The following is a 9,695-nucleotide window of genomic DNA, read 5'->3' on the forward strand; positions in this document are numbered from 1 at the left end:
AAAAAACTCAATAGAAGTTTGGAGGTAGGAGAGAAATGATAGGTATATTAGAGAACTAGTCCAGGCTATGAAATGTTTGAAAAATACATGTTCCAGAAAGAGAGATAAAAGGTGAAAGGATTCAAGACAATTTCCCAGAAATAAAGGATCAAATGTCAAATGTCCAAATCAAAAGAGTTTTTTAAGTACCCAGCACAATGAAGGAGAAAAGGCTCATCCCCATGTTCATCATCATGAAATTTCAGAATTCCAGGGAGAATTACACAGCAGAATGAAGACATCCAGGAAGAAAATACTTTAATGGTTTCCAGAAAGACAGGCCATATACAAGAGTTCAAGAATCAGAGTTCCATCAGACATCTCAATAATAATATTAACAATTTAGAAGACAACAGAACATATGCCTTCCAAATTTAAAGGCCAGTTGCTGTCCAAATTAGAATTCTATACACAGCCAAATTATTCAAAAGGGGAACTCTAGAACACATTTAGTTTAGATGTGCAAGATAGGACATTAATTGTTGCCCTGCAATATCTTTCTTCTTCTTTCTGTCCTCCTCCTCCTCCTTCTTTTTATTCTTCTTCTTCTTCTCCTTCTCCTTTGCCTTCTGCAGTAAACATGACAAATTCTATCTGGACCCTTGAACATCCAGAATATGCAAAAATTTTCCAACTTCCTCTGCAGCTAGATGTGTCCATGTGACTAAGTTCTTGGGCCAAAAGTATGTAAGTAGAAGTAATTGATGGTACTCCCCAAAAGTTTTATTAAAAGCTAAAAGCAGGCCCTTTTCCTTCCATTTTTTCCTCCATAGCTAAAAAGGAAATGGTAGATGGAACCAGAATGGCATTCTTATACTACTGGTGGAAGCCATTTGTTAGGAATGACAAAGAGCAGGCTAAAAGGAGATTGAGTCCCTGATAATAATAGAACTTCCAAATCAGCTTTGACTACATTTATGTGAGAGAATAAGCTCCTATCTTCTTTTTTCTCATTTAAAAGAAAATTATCAAATTGATCATATTTTTATAAGTTTAAAGATGTGACCATCTTACTTTATTACATCTCCATTAAGATAGTTCAGTATTTAGGTTACAGGTATATGACTGGGAGTTCAATTCTCTTTTGTGATAAGCATGGATTATTTGAGCTATCATTCAATATTCATTTTTCAGAAACATGAAGCTTGTTGACTCATATTCACATTCACATTTGCTACTTTTTAAAATCATTTCTCGGGGCCAGGCGCGATGGGTCATACCTATAATCCCAGGACTTTTGGAGGCCTAGGTGGGTGGATCACTTGGGCTTAGGAGTTTGAGACCAGCCTGGGCAACATGGTGAAATCCCATCTCTATCAAAAATACAAAACATTAGCTGGGTATGGTGGCACACACCTATGGTCCCAGCTACTCAGGAGGCTGAGATGGGAGGATTGCTTGAGCCAGGGAGGCGGAAGTTGCTGTGAGCCAAGATCACACCACTGCATTCCAGCCTGGGTGACAGAGTGAGATCCCCTCTCAAAAAAAAAAAAGAAAATCATTTCTCCTCATCTGTGGCATTAAGCCATATTGCTTATAATATGAAGAGCTGTTGACATCTTTCCTACCCATAAACATGACCATATGACCATCACTTACTCATATTTTCATGCATCCAAGTGCATAAAAAGGCAGTAAGTACATTTCTTAGAATATACAATTAAAAGCAGATTTTAAATCTACCTGTTTTTCTTAACTTCTGTTTGTTTTCTCCCACAGTTAAGGAAAGTAATAATAATTTTTCATTTCATTCTAATCACACTAGTAATTTTTCACACTAATACAGTGTGTAATACATTCCCACTGTATTAATCTGTTTTCACACAACCATGAAGAAATACCCGAGACTGGGTAATTTATGAAGGAAAGAGGTTTAATTGACTCACAGTTCCGAATTGCTGGGGAGGCCTCAGGAAACTTACAATCACAGCAGAAGGCAAAGAAGAAGTAGGCACCTTTTTCACAGGGTGGCAGCGCAGAGTGAGTGCAAGCAGGGGAAATGCCAGACACATACAAAACCATCAGATCTCGTGAGACTCACTTATTATCATGAGAACAGCATGGGGGAAACCTCCCCCATGATCCAATTACCTCCTTGACACATGGGGATTATTGAGGCTACAATTCAAGGTGAGATTTGGGTGGGAACACAAAGCCAAACCATGTCACACACCAAAGACAAGTATGCTCTGGTGCACAGCTGTTAAGTTTCCATGAAATCAGGGAAGACCATGAACATTTCAGAAGAGCACTCTTACTAAAGCTTATATTTGAATGACTGGCTGGAAATGCATCGATGTTCAGGGCTTCACCTGCTCTAAAAGTGCACAGGTCATAAGCCCACACTGTCTCTATCCCCTCCCCGGTGACATGGTCTACGGACCAGTGGGGAAAAGGGAACTGGCAAGCAATGACTCTGGCATCATCCTCAAGTTCAAGTTTCTTCTCCAACTGCAGCATCATCTGAGAAGCACACCAAAAATAACAGTGTTTGAGTACTATGAAAAAGTAACTGCCCACAAATCTGAAATATAAAATTTGGCAGAGTCATGCACACTTTCTTGCCAAGCATGATACTTGGAATACCAAACTAGCCACTGATTTAATTCACAACCAACTGCTGTGAATCTTTGCTTTGCAGCTGCTATTACTGTGTTATTAATGTGTCCATCGCCATTACCAATGTCTACCAGGGATCCTCCTCTGCATAGCAACATTTTCACATTTTTGATCTGCTTTGTAGTTGCAGGTACAAAAGGCAAACAGACTTCTCAGAGGATTGGTGCTATAAATGGCATAGCTACAGCATACAGCCACGAGAGTCCCATTTCTTCAAACTGTTGGCTTCAAAAGTCGAAGGTAGAATATTTCTTGACTGACTTTCTTTTTTAAGTGTTTCTAGGGATGTGCCTCCCCTTCCCTCTTTTGGGAGTTTCTATCTTCTTTACGCCACCATTATTTTGGGTTTCTGTCACTGTAGTCAACCTTATCCTGGCTAATCCTACCTAATGTATAAGTTTATGAAGGTTTTCTTTGTAAATTATTAAGTTCTATAAATATGGATACATATATAACATATTTGTTGATTGCATTATTTAAATCTTCTGTATACATCTGTTTTGTCTTCTTGATATGCAAATTATGAAACAAGTTTATTAAAGTGACACTATGATGGTGGCTTTATCAATTTCTTATATTTTGGGGGAGATTTTTATGTGTGTATACAAAACCATTATAAACTAGCCCTTTGCCACATTTTAAACTTTGAGTTTTGATTTTTTCTGATAATACTACATTTGGCTTCTTCCGTTTTTATTTTTCTGCTGTGTCTTTCCCCACTTGCTTATTTTCAAACTTCAGTTGTCACTTGCTTGAGTATTGCAGAATTGATCTCAGAGGATTCTGAAGGTTGTTTTTTGTTTTGTTTTGTTTTGTTTTGTTTTGTTTTTTTGAGATGGAGTCTCGCTCTGTCGCCCAGGCTGGAGTGTAGTGGCATGGTCTCAGCTCACTGCCAGCTCTGCTTCCCGGGTTCACGCCATTCTCCTGCCTCAGCCTCCCGGGTAGCGGGGACTGCAGGTGCCCGCCACCATGCCCGGCTATTTTTTGGTATTTTTAGTGGAGACGGGTTTCACCATGTTAGCCAGGATGGTTTCGATCTCCTGATCTGGTGATCCGCCCGCCTTGGCCTCCCAAAGTGTTGGGATTACAGGTGTGAGACACCGCGCCCAGCCAGACAGACTTTTTTTGAGGGATGCTAGACCTGGGAAATTGCCATTAGCCTCATCACTCTCATGGTAAGCATTCAGAAAATGTTGGGATCATTTTGCCTCTGACTTATGCGCAGTTATATAGCTCAGGTCTCTAGAATAGTCAGGTTACAAGGCAATAGGCAGAGGTTGTAAAAAGGAGATGAAAATCCTGTGAGAATGGTAAGGTGAGATTCCCTTGTGTAGCAGAATCTTCACTTAGTGCTGTTGGTAATAAACACAACTCTGTTTCCCTATGGAAATCTTTGGAGACTGGCAAGTCCACACCACCATTAGGTAGCATGTTATGTCATATCCTGACTTTGTGGAATTGAGTCCATACGTTTCCATATTCTTTCCTATAAAAAACATTATATCCTTTAATAACATTGGAATTTTTTCCACCAATCACATCATCATTTTGTTATGAAAGTCACCAGGTATGTCTTTTGCAAAGAACATGAAGCTAATTGCTGGATTATTTTTTCCTATAGTATGACCACATAGTTACCATATCATTTAAAAAATATCTTGCTCATTATTGGACAGCTCTGTTGAGATCTTTAATATGTTCTGATAAAGTATATGTTACTTCTCATCCATCACATTGAACATTTCTACGTGCCAGGTATGTATCAGTAATAAAACAGAAAAAAAATAAATTCCTGTTTATACTATGGTGAATCGGGGGAAAAGATGTTGACTAACAGAAAGACAATAAACATGGTAAATAAATATGTTATATGTTAGAAGCTGATAAGTACTATGAAGGAAAAAAAAGAGCAAGGTGAGAAGTGAGACATATAGTCTCAAATTGCAACTGTACATTAGTAGTCAGGATAAATGTTTTCGTGATTGTTGTGTAATGAACTACCCCAAGACTTTAATGGCTCAAAGCAACAACCATTTTATTATATCACATGATTTTGTGGGTAAGGAATTTGGCTAGGGCTTAACTGTGCAATTCTTCTGTTCTGCCTGGTGTCAACTGGTAGCTAGGCTGGGCTGCAAAATCCAACATGACTTCACTGGTCCAAGAGGGTTCAAGTTGACTTTACTCACATGCCTGGACTTGACAGGGAGGACCAGAAGCCTAGGTTCAACTGGGACCCTCTCCTTCCTCCATGGAGTGTCAGGATGTCTCCAGGTGGTTTCTAAGCAAGGTATCAGACTTCTTACAAGGAAACTGAGGATTCTAAGAGTCCCAGGTGGAAACTGCTAGTCTCAAAGCTAAGTCTGCCAAACTCTGTTGGTCCAAGCAGTCATACACCATCCATTATTCAAGGGGATGGGATATGGATTTTTACCTTGATAGGAGAAATGTCAAAAATTTTGTGGCTATGCCTTTACCTAGCAGGAATCATTAGGAAATGACATTTCACTAAAGACTTGAAGAAGATGAGAGAATTGGCCAGGGGATATTTGGGAGAATAGAGTTGCAGAGAGAAAACAACAGGGCAACATTCCCTAGTCAATAGTGTGTCAGGCATTTCAATGTGACTGAAATAGAATGTGCAGGGGAAGAATATTAAATGGAATATGAGAGAGAACGGGGAGGGGATGGACTTCCAGCAGATCCTGCGAGTCTTGTAGCCATTTAAGGACTTTGGATTTTACCATGAGTGAATGGTGGATCACTGAGAATTGAACAGAGGTGTGACATATGACTTACCTTTTAAAAGGATTATTCTAGCTGATATGTTAATAGTCTGTTGCAGTAATTTAAGCAAGAGATCACACTTGCTTAGACAAGCATAGTAGAAACAGAGGTAGTGATGAGTGATTGGATTCTGGATTTATTAACAATTTGAAGATTGATATAGGATTTTTAATGGCTTGAATGTGGAATGTATATGATCAAGGGAAAAGTAAAAAATGATTACAAAGATTTTAGCCATACCTGGCTGGGTGCATGGGTCATGCTTGCAATCCCAGCACGTTGGGAGGCCAAGGTGGGCAGATCATTTGAGGTCAGGAGTTTGAGACCAGCCTGACCAACATGGTAAAACCCCGTCTCTACAAAAAATACAAAAAAATTAGCCTGGCATGGTGTCGCATTCCTATAGTCTCACCTACTCGGGAGGCTGAGGCAGGAGAAGCGCTTCAACACAGGAGGTGAAGGTTGCAGTGAGCCCAGATCACGCCACTGCACTCCAGCCTGGGTGATAGAGACAGACTCATTCTCAAAAAAAAAAAAAAAAAAAAAATTAGCCGTAGCAGCTGGAAGAATTAATTTACAATCATCTAAATAAAGAAAATTCCAGATAGAGTAAGTTTAAGAGAAAAATTGAGGATTCTGTTTTGGACATGTTAAATTTGGGATGGATGTTAGCTATCCTAGGAGAGATGTCAGGAACAAGGAAGACAGAAGAGTGTGGAATTTGGAAGACACTCTTGACTGATGATATTAAAAATATGATAGATGGTCCATGTTTTTAAAGGCATAGACTGGATGAGATCACAGAGAGGCTGTGGTATATTTCAGCATTAAGAGGGTAGAAGAAAATGGAATATCAGAATAGAGACGAAAAGAAGTATTGAATGAGGAAAGAGGAAAACAAAGAGTGTGATGAAATGGGGGGTCAAATCAAGAAAGTATTTCAATGAAAAAAGTGCCTCATCAAATTATGTCAAACTCTGCTCACAGGTCAAATAAGAGAATTAGCAATTGGATATTGGAATCAACAGCACACACGTCACAGGTGACCTTGACAAGAGAGGAACTGGGGACAAAGAATATGGATAACTCTTTCAAAGAATTTTGCTGGGAAAAATTCAGCAGAGTGGAAAAAACTGCAAGGTAAGAGAAAGAGGGAAGAATTGATGGACAATGTTTTTGAATAAACAGAGCGCTTGAGTCTAGGGCAAAATGAAGAAAATGGCTTTAGATGGGAGCTGTAGTAACATAGGGAAGATATAATCTATGGGTGCAGACTCAGGAACATTGGTTTTAATAGATCTAATGCTAGGAATATGTGAAAATTCTAATTGTTGAAAGAAGAAACAATGGTGTCAGCTGAATATGAGGATAGAGGAAGAGGTGCTGCTTGGTTTGAAGAGAAAGGGGAAGGTGTAAACTATCATAGGAAAATGGGAGACTCAATAGATCAGGGAGTGCTATGGTTTGACTCTTGTGTCCCCACCCAAATCTCATCTCGAATTGTAATCCCCACGTGCCAAGGGAGGGACCTATAATCCTCATGTATCAAGGGAGGAAAGTGATTGGATCATGGGGCAGTTTCCCCCATCCGGTTCTCATCATGGTGAGTTCTCATGAGATCTGAAGGTTTTATAAGTGTTTGACCGTTCTTCCTTCATGCTCTCTCTCCTGCCACCTTCTGCAGAAGGTACCTGCTTCCCCTTCCACCATGACCGTAAGTTTCCTGAGGCCTCCCCAGCCATGCAGAACTGTGAATTAAACCTCTTTCCTTTATAAAGTACCCAGTCTCAGGGAAGTTCTTTATAGCAGTGTGAAAACAGATTAATACAGGGAGATATACAGCATAACTGCTGGCAACATTAAGAGCCCCTTGAGGTTGCAAACTACAAAAAAAATCCTAAGCCCTCCATCAACTGAATGGATACTTACCTTGGCCAAGGGGACCCCAGAAAAGCCTTAAAACAGTTCCCAGCTAAGATGGGACAGGAAGTTGGACATACCTCGTTATACCCTCTCCCTTTCGCAGTTTAGACACAATTGACCAGCATTAGTAAAATAGAGATCATGAGACTGACAGAACAGACTCTTTATGGCAAAAAGATACCAAATTATAAAGAGGACCTAAGGCCACGTCACAAGGGTTAAGTCATGCACTCCATATTTACAAGAATAAACTATGTTCTAATGACCACAAGGTTTTTTTCGCTAGCAGCTAAACAAGCACTGGCCTTGATAAGCAATATTAAAACAGTTGCAGCTCATCCATTGCCAGACGCTGACTGAACCCGTTCCACCAGCCATAACCACTGCTTTTATCAAACAGGAGACAATTTCAGAAATTTTCTCCATGTAAAAAGACGACCAACTGGACCATGGGCTGGTTCTGGATGGTTTAGAGAGGCTGTGCACTTGCATGCCTTCATGTCCTGAAAAGACCTTAAGCCCCCACCCCAACGTGAACATGGACCACATATTACATGTATGTTCAATAAAAAATGTCTCAGGACGACCTTCATGAACATTCATAGCTCCTCCAGTAATTTGAATACATATGTTTAGCCAACTGTTTGGCAAAAAGCTCTTACCCCAACCCCACCTTCTTTGAAGAGCTTGTCTCTGATCTTGGCCTGAGGCATGCTTCCCAGCCTGTAGGATGGCAACTGTAATCCTTTACAGAAAATAAAAGTCTTCTTTTTTTAAAATTATATATTGTGTGTGGGTTTTTTTTTTTTTTAATGTTTACAAGGTTCATGGCCATGAATTTAAAGTAGGACCAGTAAGCAGTTTTGTTTTTCCTTCAGCCATCTTCAGCTACACTAGTGCAGATAAAGAATAGATCTAGAGTTGGATTTAACCAAGGTTGTGGTTTTGCCAAAGTACTATGACGAAGTGAGAGAGGGCAAAGTTGAGGGCATATGCATGTAAATAATTTTTGTTGTTGTTGTTGTTGTTTGAGACAGGATCTTGCTGTGTCACCCAGGAGGCTGGAGTGCAGTGGTGCAATCTCAGATCTTGGCTCACTGCAGCCTCAACCTCCCGGGCTCAAGCGATTCTCCCACCTCGGCCCCGTGAGTAGCTGAGGCTACAGGTCTATGCCACCATGCCCAGCTAATTGTTTTGTATTTTTTTGTAGAGATGGGGTTTCACCATGTTGCCCAGGCTGGTCTCAAACTCCTGAGCTAAGGTGTTCCGCCCACTTTGGCCTCTCAAAGTGCTGGGATTACAGGTGTGAGCCGCCACGCCCAGGCACAAGTAAATAATTATAATGATCAAATAGCATGTAATTTGGCAAGAAAGGGAAGAGAGGAGGACATCAAGTGGACAAGCGGCAATGAAAAGTGGTAGATGAGTAGACTGGAATCCCCATGGAATAGGAAAACTGTTAAAGTCAGGATACTAGAGGAAGTGAACTGGAAAGGAAGGTGGAGGAGGTGGTGATCAGTGAGATGTACAAGTCCAAAATTATAAAGAGGTTGAAGCAGTTGTAATGACAAAGTTAGACTGTGACTATGAGTGTTGAGGTAGGGTCAGGAAGAGTTTAAGGTGTTTAAAATATCATTTATGTATTTACTGAAATCACCTAGAATATGATAGTAGTAGTTTTGGTAAGATTAACGAGTCAGACTCTAAAATGATCATGAAATGAGAGGGAATGGGTGATAGAATGAAGGTCTCCTGATCCCACTGTATCTGCTGTTGCTGTATCTGTTGACAGGTTTTTCTCTCTTATCAACAGACTAAACATAGGCATTTTGCAACTTATGTACTTTTTCCCTACTGGAAGAAAATTTCAATTCTGGAGATCTGCAGTCGTTATCAAAATCCTGAGGCTCTCCTATGTCTCCTGATGTTTCATATGTCGTTCACAAAGGCCCAGACTTCCTGTTCTCGGAATGCACCCCAGTTCTATAAGGAATATCTTCAGCCTCAGAACAGTCACCTGATTCATTGGCTCTGGAGCCTACTTTCATCAGAAGATCCATCCTATTTTCTCATAGTACAAACTTCTCTCACCAACAGCCACTTCCATTACCCTGAAGTCAAAAGCAGGAAGAGATAAGACACCTGCTCAGTTTGCTTATCACCAGCAATGCCATGGTAAAGTTGTAAGCACAACAGGCATGTTTACTAGATTAATGCATTAGGAAGACCATTCTGGTTACATTTTGGAAAACAGCTTAGAGGAGCAAGAATGGAGGCAGGGAGACAAACTAAGTAGCTGTGGCCATAATCTAAGTTAAGAGACAGCT

At 40.2% G+C, this 9,695-nt stretch overlaps 1 pseudogene; it reads right to left on the bottom strand.

The window, feature by feature from the left end:
* Window positions 1–2,233: 2,233 nt before the first annotated feature.
* On the bottom strand, window positions 2,234–7,155 carry LOC100429744 (ATP synthase subunit C lysine N-methyltransferase pseudogene; annotated as a pseudogene).
* Between the last annotated feature and the right edge of the window lie 2,540 nt (window positions 7,156–9,695).

The sequence above is a fragment of the Macaca mulatta genome, chromosome 11, assembly GCF_049350105.2.
Source record: "Macaca mulatta isolate MMU2019108-1 chromosome 11, T2T-MMU8v2.0, whole genome shotgun sequence".
In the NCBI taxonomy this organism is placed as follows: domain Eukaryota; kingdom Metazoa; phylum Chordata; class Mammalia; order Primates; family Cercopithecidae; genus Macaca; species Macaca mulatta.